The sequence below is a fragment of the Rhinatrema bivittatum genome, chromosome 4, assembly GCF_901001135.1.
Source record: "Rhinatrema bivittatum chromosome 4, aRhiBiv1.1, whole genome shotgun sequence".
Taxonomy (NCBI): Eukaryota; Metazoa; Chordata; class Amphibia; order Gymnophiona; family Rhinatrematidae; genus Rhinatrema; species Rhinatrema bivittatum.
The window spans coordinates 267,607,014-267,621,746 of NC_042618.1; the positions used below are offsets into that span (position 1 = coordinate 267,607,014).

A 14,733-nucleotide genomic window follows, 5' to 3' on the forward strand; every position below is an offset into this window, starting at 1 on the left:
GTTAGGGGTAGTAACCGCCGCAATAAGCAAGCTACACCCATGCTTATTTGTTTACCCAGACTATGTAATTCAGTCCTTGTTGTCTGTATATAGATCCACTTTTCTTCATTCCCCCTACTGTTGAAGCAGAGAGCTATGCTGGATATGCCTGAAGTATCGGTCTTCCTCCCCTGCCATTGAAGCAGAGAGCTATGCTGGATACGCGTGAAGTATCGGTCTTCCTGCCGATGAAGCAGAGAGCTATGCTGGATATGCATGAAGTATCGGTCCTTCCTCCCCTGCCGTTGAAGCAGAGAGCTATGCTGGATATGCATGAAGTATCAGACTTATTTGGTTTGGGGTAGTAACCGCCATAACAAGCAAGCCTACTCTCCTGCTTTTTTGTGAATGCAAATCCTTTTTTCCACATTTCCTCTTGCCGTTGAAGCTTAGAGCAATGTTGGAGTTGTATTAACCATGTGTATGTTTACTGAATAAGGTTATTATCTCCCGGTAGTAGCCGTCATTCCCGTGAACCACCCACTCTTCATTCACGTCCTCTAGACTTAATGGATCCACAGTGTTTATCCCACGCCCCTTTGAAGTCCTTCACAGTTCTGGTCTTCACCACTTCCTCCGGAAGGGCATTCCAGGCATCCACCACCCTCTCCGTGAAAAAATACTTCCTGATACTGGTTCTGAGTCTGCCTCCCTGGAGCTTCAAATCATGACCTCTGGTTCTGTTGATTTTTTTTCGACGGAAAAGGTTTGTTGTTGTCTTTGGATCATTAAAACCTTTCAAGTATCTGAAAGTCTGTATCATATCACCTCTGCTTCTCCTTTCCTCCAGGGTGTACATATTTAGATTCTTCAATCTTTCCTCATACATCATTCGATGAAGACCCTCCACCTTTTTGGTCGCCCTTCTCTGGACCGCCTCCATCTTGTCTCTGTCTCTTTGGAGATACGGTCTCCAGAACTGAACACAGTACTCCATGTGAGGCCTCACCTAGGACCTGTTCAAGGAGATAATCACTTCCCTTTTCTTACTCGATATTCCTCTCTCTATGCAGCCCAGCATTATTCTGGCTTTAGCTATCGCCTTGTCACATTGTTTCCCTGACTTCAGATCATTAGACACCATCACCCCAAGGTCTCTTTCCTGCTCCGTGCACATCAGCCTTTCTCCCCCCATCGAATACAGTTCATTCGGATTTCCACTCCCCATATGCATGACTCTGCACTTCTTGGCATTGAATCTCAGCTGCCGTATCTTCGACCACTCTTCCAGCTTTTTAAAATCCCGTCTCATTCTCTCCACTCCTTCTGGCGTGTCCACTCTGCAGATCTTGGTGTCATCCGCGAAAAGACAAACCTTACCTTCTATCCTGTCTGCAATGTCGCTCACAAAGATATTGAACAGGACCGGTCCCAACACCGATCCTTGCGGTACACCGCTTAAAACCACTCTCTCTTCAGAGAGAGTGCCATTTACCATCACACATTGTCTTCTGTCCGTCAACCAGTTTGTAATCCAGGCCACCACCTCGGCACTCGCTCCTAAGCTTCTCATTTTATTGACCAGTCTCCTATGCGGGACCGTATCAAAAGCTTTGCTGAAATCCAAGTAGATGACATCGAGTGCTCTTCCTCGATCCAATTCCTTGATTACCCAGTCAAAAAAGTCAATCAGATTTGTCTGACAGGATCTTCTCCTGGTGAATCCATGCTGCCTCTGGTCCAGCAATTCTCCTGACTGTAGATAGTTCACTATTCTCTTTCAACAGTGACTCCATTACTTTTCCCACCACCGAAGTGAGGCTAACTGGTCTGTAGTTACCAGCCTCTTCTCTGTTCCCACTCTTGTGAAGCAGGACCACCACCGCTCTTCTCCAGTCACTCGGCATCACTCCCGTTTCTAGGGATCTATTGAACAGGTCACACAGCTGACCCGCCAGCACATCTCTGAGCTCCCTCAGTATACTGGGATGAACCTCATCAGGCCCCATGGCTTTGTCCACTTTCAGTTTCCCCAGTTCTTCCCATACATTCTCTACTGTAAATGGAGTTACATCTACTCCACTCCCCTCCAATTTCTTGTTAACTAGCGACGGTCCTTCTCCATGGTCCTCTTTAGTGGTGGATGCCTGGAATGCCCTTCCGGAGGAAGTGGTGAAGACCAGAACTGTGAAGGACTTCAAAGGGGCGTGGGATAAACACTCTGGATCCATTAAGTCTAAGAAAAAAAGTAATCGCCAAAATCAGAGGGCTGAACCACATTCTCATTCAGAGCCTCTCTCACTAGTCACAGGGCCCGGAGTTCACAGCCACGTGCCTCTCTCTCAATTTCCTGCCTGGTGTCCATTGTATTTACAAACAGCTCTTCATAAAATGGTCTGCTAGAACATAGTTCCAGAGCTTTAACCAAGGAGAAAGACAGGTACAAGATATACACCTTATTTCCTATGTCATTATAAGGACAATAAAAGAGAAAATATCAACTGCAACATTTAAATCAATGGCAATAGTGTGAAGAGAGAGGAGCTTGGAGAGAGTAAGCTGCCATCTTGAAGCTTGTTGACTGTTGGAACGTTTTCAAGATGGTCTTTATGGTGACGGTTGGCTAATAGGTAAGAGCCATGCTTATTTCTTTCATCCCCCTCGAGGTATCTGAATGCATCAGTTATATCAGAACTGTTGCTCATGTGTTTAAAGATGCAAGAGCAGCAATGCCCAGGTTCATCTTGCCATGCTGTACAGGCCTGCTAATGTATTATGTGCAAAGAATCCTTTGTTACTATTGAAAAAAAAATATTGTTCCTTTTTCTTGTAGCTGTTGAAATGCCACTTGTGAAGCAAAACCTATAAGGGTTCACAGCTTGAGAACTCGCTGGTCACATGTGCTCTGTTATAGCTACATCATCTGCCTGAAACCAACAAAAAGCCATCACCCTAATGATGCCCATCTCAATATGCAGTTTGCAGTACTTGTGCTCTGGCAGCCAGGATGTCAGGCAGTGTTTTGCCACTCACAACACTTCCTCCCTGTACCATCAAAGAGGAGTTCAAGCCAAGCTTGGGGATCTACACCATGTGGATTTAGGGCCAATCCTCAGCACTTTGTGATTTCTCACAAAAATGTTTATGTGGAATACATATTGCAGAACAGGCAAGGACATGAAAAGTCATACCACAATGTTGATGTCTTTCTGCAGTGATGTGTGGTATCTGTGATTAACTTCTGTATAGTTATAGGAGTGGCATCAACTGTTAGAGATTTTTTAAAATTGTGTAGCAACCCCAAATGCAGATCTACATTCATGAATTTCAGACACAGCATTACAAAGTGCTATAATGGACATGAATAACCTTTAAAGGCAGCATGGACTTACTGTTAGGACATTGCCTTTGCATGCTCACGTCAAGCTATAGTTTAGCTTCTACTACATTATAGGATGTAGTGGGTTGGCAGTCGAAAACAAAAGTTATAGTGTTGAGTGACAGCCATTATCTGTTTTGTCACAGGAGATTTGGGTTATGGCTGCAGGACCTGGCTTCTAACACTTGTTGTGCCCAACATACCAGCAGAGAGGAGGTACAACCAAGGCCTTATGTTCTACCCATTCTGTCATATAACGGACCTTTGGAGTTTTAAAAAGTCGATTTCGCTGTTTGGACAAAATGGGGGAAGCTCTAATGTATGGCCCAGATAGAGTAGCAGAGATAGTGCTTGTCTGCTATGTATTTCATAATCTTGCTCAATGCTATGGCATCCCAGATCTACCTGAGGATCCGGGATGTCATCCTGCACAACCTGGGGAGAGTACACGGGCTGGCAGCTAGCTTCGCAAAGTTTGATACAGCGCTACTTTCCCTGTTAATCATCATCTATTTCTCACCTATTTCCTACCATTGCATGGAAGACAGCACAGATGAGTGTTGCATGAGTCTCACGTGTACTTATATTTTTTATGAACATTCCTCTGTCAGGGTCAGTGTATAACGGAAATCACCTAGGCCTAGTTAGGCAACATCATGAAATTGTCATTAGCTGCTGTATAGATCATAGTTTATTTTGTTTGTACAATAATGGCACCCTTTTAGGCCATAAAAAGAGGTCTTCTCTAATGCAACTATTAGGTGTATATCCTTGGGGCAGGGGATTGAGCTCATGTTTAAACTTTTGGCGTTTGCTGATGACATCTTGGTCCATATCATGGATGTGCACACGTCCTTGCCAGCTTTATTAGTGAATTTTCAGATTTATTGTGTTTCATGTGGGTTTAAAATTAATCTAGAGAAAACTGAAGCTTTACCGATGACTGATGCTGTGAAAGCCCTATGTGGAAACCGTTTCCCTTTTAGATGGGTCCTAGATTCTTTCAAATATTTGGGAATCATGTTATATAGGGATGTATCCTCTATATAGGGATGTATCCTCTAAACTCCTGGACACCTGTGTGGATCTCCTACTCTCTTTCCTGGGGTGGGTGAATTTGTACCAAATGTCGATTCTTCCAAGGTGGCCATAAGAACATAAGATACGTCATATTGGGTCAGACCAAGGGTCCATCAAGCCCAGTATTCTGTTTCCAACAGTGGCCAATCCAAGTCACAAGTACCTGGAAGTACCCAAACATTAGATAGATCACAAGCTACTATTGCTTATTAATTACTGTCATAGCAGTTTATGGATTTATCATCTAGGAATTTATCCAAACCTTTTTTAAACCCAGTTACACTAACTGCTGTAACCATATCCTCTGGCAATGAATTCCAGAGCTTAACTATCACCTCACTTGTACCCCTTTCCAAATCATTTATAAATATATTAAAAAGCACCGGTCCAAGTACAGATTCGTGAGGCACTCCACTATTTACCTTTTTCCACTGTGAAAACTGACCATTTAATCCTACTCTCTGTTTCCTATCTTTTAACCAAATTGGAGTCCACTAAAGGACATCACCTCCTATCTCATGACTTTTTTAGTTGTCTCAGAAGCCTCTCATGTAGGATTTTGTCGAACGCCTTCTGAAAATCCAAATACACTACATCCACCAGTTCACCTTTGTCCACATATTTATTCACCCCTTCAAACAAATATAGGAGCTTTGTGAGGCAAGACTTTCCTTGGGTAAATCCATGCTGGCTGTGTCCCATCAAACCATGACTATCTAAATGTTTTGGATTTTATTCTTTATAACAGTTCCCATGATTTTTCTCTGCACTGAAGTCAGGCTCACCGATCTATAGTTTCCCGGATCACTCCTGGATCCTTTTATAAATATAGGGGTTAAATTGGCCATCTTCCAGTCTTCAGGTACATTGGATTATTTTATGTTCAAACAATTTTATTAATTTTATCATAAAACTGGTTTACAAACGTCTGAGCTCGGGTCGTTTCTGCTACCGAACCCAGCAATACTGACAACAACAACAATACAACAAGGTGGTCATGTGCTCCCGCCCTCAACCCCCCCTCCCAACCTCCCCTCACCCCCGTCTCCATCCAAAGTTAAGTGTCCAGTCCAGCATGATCACGTTGTGTCCCATGATACCAGCAGCCGACATTGTCGAAGGAATGCAAAGCAGGGCGATGAACAATTCAAAGGCAGGCGTTGAGAACGCGACTCCGAGCCCGATGAGGAAGTGTTTAAAGATACGGTTCCCATATTTCTAAAAATCTCTTGTGCATCTGGGGAGAGCTTCTGGAAGAAAAAGACACCATGTGCATCATATTATAGAAGAGGTTTCTCCACACCCAAAAGGAAGGTGGATCCGCCTCTCTCCATTGTAGTAACACAACCTTCTTCCCCACCACACCAGCCTTTTGAAGAAATAGGCGGGTGCCCAGATCTCGAATCCGTATTGCTGGAATATAACCGAATAACAACCAAATAGGGGCAATCGGGATAGAGATCTTCAAGACCTCTTCTAAGTACTTAGCTATAAGCATCCAAAAATGTAAAATGGCTGGACAAGACCAAAAAACATGTGTTAGAGTACCAATGCAACCCCCCGGGCATTGGAGACAGTACTCCGAGGTCACAATATGTTGTTGAAAGGCTCTCTGTGGTGAAATGTAGGCCCTACACAAAAATTTATATTGCAGCTCGCGATAAGAGCTATTGTTCGAGAGTAGCAAAGGCGTAAGACCTGGGCTGTCATAATAAATTCCCCATCTACGTTCCAACGAGCAGCCATAATGTCAAAAAAATCAGTACAGCTGCCTTTGTTTAATATTCGATAATAGTGTGATATAGAGGGCGCCCTAGTCTGTGTTAGTTGCAGGGTCTCCTCAAGTTTCTGAAATATTCTACGTTGTAGAAAAGCTAGAGGCAAAGATTTCATATAGTGATCAATTTGCAGATAAGAAAATACCTCCTTATTTCCTATATCATATAGCTCCTGTAGCTCGGACCAACTAAGTCTACGCCCTTCCTCGTGATAAAAGTGGCCCAAATGCGTGATACCCTTATTCTGCCACATCCGAAGAACCTGGGATTGAGTTCCCGGGGTGAACTCAGGATTCCCTGCCACCGGCAATAAATATGCACATATACGGGGCATTTGTAATCTCTTAGTTAGGGCTATCCATGCTTGTCTAATTGGGCATATGTTGACAGATTGGGCAAATATATACGACATATGCTTTCTCTCCGCTTGCATGGTGTATGTTAAAGCAGTAGGAGATGTTATAGTCTTATCTGCCTCCAGGCTTGTATAAGCAGCCTCCCCCATAATCCAATCTCGAATAATTCGTATATTGCAAGCTAAATTGTGTAAGTGCAAATCCGGTACTCCCAATCCGCCATCGCCCCATTTTCTCTGCAACCATGCCAGGGGTAATCGTGCCTTTCCCCCCCTCCAGAGAAATTTTCGCAGGGTGCGCTCGGAGGACATCCTATCAGCTCGTTTAAGGGATAGAGGCAGATTCTGCATAAGATAAAGCCACTTAGGTAGCACCACCATCTTATATAGCTGCACCCTTCCACTAATTGAAAGAGGGAGGGATCCCCACCGATGCAAGAGTTCCTGCGTTTGCTGAAGAAGCGGAGGTATATTCACTGAATATACCCTAGCTGGATCCGCCGGAATATTAATTCCCAAATAGCGGAATTCCTGTGTGGCCCATTGTAGAGGGAAGGATCCTGGCCAACTGTCTCGCAAGGTGGGTGGATAGTGTAATGCCATAGATTTCCCCCAATTTAACCGAAAACCTGAGAATTCCCCAAAGGCGCCCATTTTATCTAAAAGAAGAGGAAGAGAAGTCTGCGGAGATGTGAGATACACCAAGAGATCATCTGCAAACGCTGCACACTTAAATATCCTGTCCTGAAATCGAACCCCCCGTATGCCAGGCGTCCTCTGTATTGTCAAAAGTAAGGGTTCCAATTGTAGAACAAATAATAAAGGGGAGAGGGGGCATCCCTGACGTGTGCCTCGCTGAATAGTAAATGGTGGCGAACGCTCCCCATTAACTAATAAGGACGCCTGAGGGCCCGCGTATAGCAGATGGATAGCCTGCAGGAAAAATCCAACAAACTCCATAGTCCTCAGGATATAAAAAAGAAAAGGCCACTCCACCCTGTCAAACGCCTTTTTTGCGTCAAAGCTAACTACCAGGGAAGGCATCCGTGTATAATGACAGATTTCCAGAGCCGTTAGGAGTTGTCAGAGCACATATCGTTTCCGCACAAAGCCCACCTGATGCTCCCCCACGAGGTCAGGTAAGATCCTGGCTAGCCGATCAGCTAGAATTTTCGCCAGAAGCTTCTGATCGTAGTTTAACAAAGAAATTGGGCGGTACGATTCCACCTTTTGCGGATCCTTCCCTGGCTTTACGATCAACGTAATATGAGTAGTGTTCTCCTGTGCCGGGAAGTTACCCTTAATAATCAAATCCATAAAAAAGGCCTTCATTGGGGCACAGACCTTATCTATAACACAATGATAGAATTCTGCTGTAAATCCATCCGGGCCAGGGGCCTTCAAAGGTTTAGCATGCATAATCCCCCTTCTAATTTCAAGATCAGTGAGAGGGGCGTTTAACGCCTGCCTCTGCTCCAAGGTGAGGACTGGCATTGGTAAAGAATCACAAAACTGACTACATTTATCTTCAGACCATGCTCCCGCACTATACAACTGTGCATAATAATCTCGAAAGAGACGTAAGATAGGTTGATTATTAGTTTCAACGTGGCCGGATGCGTTCTGTAAGCCAGCCACATATCGTGCTCCACGAGATGCACGAATCAAGTGTGTCATCAGTTTCCCGGCCTTGTTACCATATCGGTATAATTGATATTGATAATATAATATACTTTTTTTTGCGCGAGCATGCAATACTGTATTCAAAGCGCATTGAAGAGAGTGATATTGGTCTCGAAGTGGACCCGTATTGTTTCTCAGTAACTGTCGCTTTACACAAAGCATCTGGTTCGTAAGTTGAATGACTTGTGCGTTAATAGACTTTCGTCTATGTGCCAGATAAGAGATAATATCTCCCCGAAACACAGCCTTAGTCGCGTACCAGAACAAAGAGGGGTTATCCTTATGTTCCTGATTAAGGGTAACACAGTCTGTTCATTTTTCTAACAAATATTTCTGAAAAGTGGGATCCGTTGCCAAAAAATACGGGAATCTCCAGGTCTTAGCTCCCCCACTAGGAGGGGCGAGTTGCATATCCACCCACACCGGAGCATGGTCTGAAATAATGCCCTCAATACCTGCCTCACTCACCATATGAAAGGCTTGGCCACTGAGCATGATATAATCAATGCGGGCATAGGACGCATGCGCCCTAGACAGATGAGTAAACTCTTTAACTCCTGGGTTAAGCGTCCGCCAAACATCCACAACCTGTAGCGCTGCTTCAAACATCTCAGGGCCCTTCCCCATCCCTGTCTCCTTCCTAGTTACCCGCGAAGCATCCACCTGAGGGTCTCTGATTGTGTTAAAATCCCCGCCAATTACAATTGTATCAGCCGAGTAAGGCAGCAGATGATTATAAATTGTCTGGAAGTACCGAGCATTATACGTATTAGGGGCATATATATTGCAAAAAACCATACGCCTATGGTATATTTCAGCAACGACAATAATAAAACGGCCCTCCGGGTCTTTTATCTCCCTGCTAACTTGAAGAGGTAAATTTATATGAAACAAAATTGCTACTCCAGTGGAGCTAGAGGATGCCGAGGCATACATCACCTGTCCCACCCAATGCTTACGGAGTTTTTGATGCTCACTGTCTGTAAGATGCGTTTCCTGCAAAAAACCTACAGCTGTTCCTTTCTTATTCAAGTGAGTCAATATTTTGGTACGCTTTATAGGAGAGTGTATCCCGCTCACATTCCAAGACACTATGCGGGTAAGATTACTAGAGATTCATGAGACAGTTGACCATATGAAGCTGAAGTGCTAGCATTAAACAAGTCCGAGCTCTCCCAGCCGGAGCCCAGACTTGGGACAGCATTACTCGAAAGTCGATGACAAAATGAAAACATAGCACGCTTGAACTGGACCACATCAGACACCAAACCCAGAAGATCCCAAACCCCCCCTCTCCAGTTATCCCTTCCCCCCCCAGATCCCTTTCCCCCAGTCTAATCCCCACCCCTGAGACCACAGCACCCATAGCACCCCCACTATCCCCAGGTACTGTGTGAGGAGAGATCATGTGGCTTTCTCCCTACCGCGGATGAGCCCCTATCCCCTGTTTCCCACTTCCCACCCCCACCCCACCCCCGGCAGGGGTAACTAAGTTCGTCCTTGACACCTGGTAGTGGTGTGCAATATTGTACTCTGACTGCTTCGATTAATACCTCAATTGTCCAGCCCCATAAAGCAGCCCCCCCAGCCGTTTACTGATCCGTTGCCCTATCATAATGCTTCTACAACGTATGTTACAGCAAATGGCCCCTGGGGAAGAGTGAGGGGGCAGACACCGAGAAGAAGGAATAAATTAAAAAAAATTAAAAAAAAGAAATGCTATAGCAATTGTAACCCTCTCCCACCAACTTTAAAGTGTTCACCCCGATGAATACAAGCGAGGACCTCCTTGTGGTGGATCACTAAATCCCATAGTCGGAGACCGCAACAGGCAACAAACAGAAAAGAGAGAAAAAAAAAACTGAGATGGCTAAAAGAAAGAAGATTAAGAGAAAGAAAAGAAAGAAGGAGAGAGAGAAATAAGAAAAGGAAAAAAAAAAAAAACCAGTTCAAGTGCAAGTTCCGGATCCACAAGCGCTCGCCCTTTGCAAGTAAAAATAAAAGAAATAAAGATTCATGAGACGCGGCACGGTTAAGAAACTGTACCGAGTCCGGCTTCCGCATTTCCGTCCCAAGCCCTGTGCAGGTCGTGGGCATAATCAATGGTTGCCGGTGTACTTGAATCCGATGGTCCCGTGTAAGCAACAGCTACAAGCACGCGTAGGACTCGGTGTTCCGACAGCGTGGTCAGTTCAGGCCTCTCCACTAGCCGCCATATTCAAATTTATGCGCTCTCTCCGCCTGCTCACTGAGCCGCTGTGCTTTTTGCCTCCTGGCAATGCGGAGTCATCGGCAAAGGAAAACAAAAAGCAAAAAAGGGAAAAAAAAAGATAACGATAAAAAAAGAGGGAGATAAGAGAGAGAAAGAAAAGAAAAAGAAAAAAAGAACTTCAGTTAAAGTACATGCTCCGTATCTACGAGCGCTTGCCCTTTGCAAATAAAAATAAAATAAACAGAGGTACATGAGGCACGGCACGGTCGGGGAACCGCCCCGAATCCGGCCGCTGCAGTTCCTGGCCAAATCTTGCGCTGCCCGGGGATCCAGTCAATAACTTCCAGAGCACATAGATCCGATAGTCTCATTCAAGCAACAGCCACAGCAACGCTTATATGTTTAGCGCTTCGATATCGTATTCAATTGAGGCCCCTCCGCAAACCGCCACACTCAGATAAATGCTCTCTGTCGGCTTGGTCACTGAGCCCCCCGCCTTTTCGCCCCCTGGTCTTCCACAAAGGCCTTCGCCTGCTCTAGAGATTCGAACCACTTAGCACCGTCCGGTGCCGCCACTCTCAGCCTAGCAGGGTAAATAAGGGTCGCTCGAAGGCCCATGTTGATTAACTGTGAGCAGTACGGGGCCATTGCACGCCTGCGCTGGGAAACCTCCGCAGAAAAATCTTGAAATAACAAAATCTTTTGTCCGTCTATGAGAAGGCTTTGCCCACCCCGTAAAGCCCGGAGAATTTCTATTTTATGGGCGTAATGCAACAGTTTAGCGATCACCGGCCGTGGTCATACATTCTCCATCGTCTTCTGGCCCAGATGGTGTGCCCTTTCCACGCGCAGCGGACCATTGGCAGTAGTGAGATTTAATTGCTCCGGTATCCATTTTTCTAAATACACCGGTAAGTCAGAGTCTTTAATGGACTCCGGAAGGCCAATCAGGCGGATATTGGACCGTCTGGACCTATTTTCTAATTCTTCTAACCATTGGGCCTGTTTAGTGGTAGCGGCCTGCAATGCTGCGATATCGCGCTTTGCCGTCATGAGGTCATCCTGGGTCTCGGAAACTCTCAACTCCAACTCCACCAACCGCGGTTCGTAGCCGTTCAATGCCTGCTTCAAATCGGCAAGCTGCTCTGCAATTGCCGTAAGTTCGCGACCAATCGAGGCAGACATTGCCGTCTTGATTTGTTCGATATCGGATCCCGGCCCCGGAACGCCCTGTGGCGGGCAATCCGGGGAAGATGGCGGCTCAGACCCCCGAGGCTTCTCCCGGTCCTTTTCTTTTCTGATCGTCCGGGTCGCCATCCTGCAGTATTTAATGGGCGCGTCACTCGGTCGCAAGTTTCAGAGGTAGAAAAAATGGTGTCAAAAATAATTGGGGCCTGGGGATGGGTGTAGATCGGGGAGTGGGACCCGGAGCTAAGGTTCCCACATCCGCCTGTTCCGCTGGCTCACGTGATCTCCTTCTCATTGGATTATTTTAATGATAGATTAGAAATTTTTACTAATAGGTCTGAAATTTCATTTTTTAGTTCTTTCAGAATCCAAGTGATTTCCCGTCGCTAGCAGGGCTGAATTAGCCATGCTGTCATGGGATCTGTCAATCAGGGCCTGGAGGCGGAGCTTGTCAAAGCAGAGATCAGAGCTTTGCTCTCTGTGGCTGCACGTGTGTTCCCGCGCAGGAAAGTAACAAAATCTCCTCAGTCTGTTTTTTCCATGAGCGGGATCACACGCAGAGCTGTTCTTCTCCTCAGTGTTTTAAAAAAAAAAAAAATAGAAATGTCAAAATTGGGGTTTAAACCTTGTAATTGCGGTAAGGTAATGTCTGTCACGGATGGCCATGACCGATGTTACCGATGCCTGGGGCCAGATCACAATCGTAAGGCTTGTGAGCACTGTTTAAGAATTTATTTATTTATTTAACATTTTTATATACCGAAGTTCTAGCAACAATGTTGCTAATCACTTCGGTTTACATATAACATTGTAGTGACTTAACATGTGTGTCTTACATGGAACAGGAACATGAACTTGGAGAAAATTGAATAAATACTAATAACAAATAAGATTAAATAACAACAGTAGTAATAGAAATGTTATATACAGGCGATTAAAAATCAATTAAAGATAAGGTATCTGCAAAATAGATAGGAGGGATTGGAAAATTAATTCTTAGTTGTCGAGCAAGAGGTATTATATGGCATGGAACTGGAGGTTCGATTTGTGAATGGTGCTCAATCGAAGGCTTTAGAGAAAAGCCAAGTTTTAAGCCTTTTTTTAAAAGTGAGGGGGCATTGTTCAAGCCTGAGATCTGATGGTAGCGAGTCCAGAGGAACGGACCTGCAGTGGAGAAGGCTCTTTTGTTTGAAGAAATTTTGAGTGGAGGGGTTTTCAGAGAGCCTTTTTGCGCAGTTCTCAGTGGACGAGAGGAAGTATGTAGCTGGAATGGGATCCTGAGGTCTAGGAATGAGGCTTTGTAAATGGATTTATGGATAGAAGAAAGGGTTTTGTAGATGATTCTGTATTTTATAGGGAGCCAATGAAGATTTTTCAAAATTGGTGATATGTGATCCCTTTTTTTTGCTTTAGTTAAGATCCTGGCAGTGGCATTTTGGAGCATTTGTAGTGGTTTTAGAGAGATATCTGGGAGACCAAGTAAAAGGGAGTTGCAGTAATCAATTTTAGAAAATATGATTGCTTGCAGAACTGATCTGAAATCCTGGGGGTATAATAAAGGTCTAAGTCTTTTTAGAACCTGGAGTTTGAAGAAGCATTCTTTCACTGTATTACTGATAAAACTTTTGTAGTTCAGTAGGTTATCCATAGTGACTCCTAGGTTTCTGACCTGGGTGGATAGAGGAGGTGGTGCCGAAGGATAAGTGTTGGAGAGTTGGTAGTTGCCTTCTTGGGTGATTAGGAGGTATTCCGTTTTGTTGGTATTCAGAACTAGACAGAGATCAGCAAGGAGACTGGATATGGAGAGGAAACATGAATTCCAAAAGTGAAGAGTTTCTTGCAAGGATTTGGTGATAGGAATAAGTATTTGGACATCGTCCGCATAAAGGTAGTGGGTTAGATTTAGCTTAGAAAGTAGGTTACAGAGTGGGAGCAGGTAAATGTTGAATAAGGTCGGAGATAAAGAAGATCCTTGAGGGACGCCAAGGTCAGAACTGATCGGTTGAGATACATAGTTGTTTATCTTAACTTTATAGTACCTGTCTTGTAGGAAGGATTTAAACCAGTTGAGTGCTGTGTTTTTGATACCAATCTCTGTTAGTCGGTCTAAGAGGATGTTGTGGTTTACAGTATCAAAAGCCGCTGATAGATCAAGGAGGATCAATAGACAGGGGTGTTTTTTCTCTTGGTTTAAAAGAATATTGTCGGTTAGAGAAATGAGAAGGGATTCAGTGCTTCGGGATTTGCGGAATCCAAATTGTGTTGTGGCGAGAATGTAGTTATCATCCAGGAATTCGCAGAGTTGATGGTTGACTAATCTTTCTAGGATTTTAGCTATAAATGAGAGATTGGCTATTGGCCGAAAGTTGGCTGGATTTTCCGGAGAGAGGTTAGGTTTTTTTAGAAGAGGTTTTAGTATAGCGAGTTTGAGTGGGGTTGGCACTAAGCCCTGTGTAAGGGAGGCATTGATGATTTGAGCAATGGGCTTCGCAATAGTTTTGGCACCAGCAATAAGCATATTAGCAGGAATCGAATCAAGCGGGTGGGATGCAGGTTTAAGTTTTTTTAGAATATTTTCTATCTCAATAGTGGATGCTGGCTCGAAGGCTTCGAGGCTTGAAGTCTGAAGAGGATTGGAAGTTGAGAGAGGAGATTGGGGGGAAGTTTTTTTCTGATCCAGGAGAGGTTTGAGTAGGTTGGAAATTTTCTCCTTGAAGAAGATAGCAAGTTCTTCGGCTTTGCTTGCAGATTTTTCATCTGGGATGATGAATGTGGGTGGTTTAGTGAGGGATGAGACCAGGGAGAAGAGAGCTTTTGGATCATAGAAGAAGTGGTGGATTTTTCGAGAGTGGAAATCTTTTTTTTTTCTGTAGGATGGAGATCCTGTATTGGTGCATGATGGTTTTGAAGGCTGAGTTGTTTTCTAAAGTTGGGTTTTTTCTCCAGGTGAGTTCTTTATTTCTAAGTTCCCGCTTTAAATGTCTAAGTTCAGGGGTATACCATGGTTTTTTCTTTTCTTTGTTAGAGTTGATGGTTTTGGAGATAAGAGGGCATGTCTGATCCGCAACTATCTTGGTTA

The 14,733-nt window shown here is 44.4% G+C and overlaps 1 protein-coding gene across 1 annotated transcript in view; it reads left to right on the plus strand.

Moving 5' to 3' along the window:
• C2CD5 (C2 calcium dependent domain containing 5) overlaps positions 1 to 14,733 on the plus strand; it is a 1,535,590-nt gene that overhangs the window by 218,818 nt on the left and 1,302,039 nt on the right.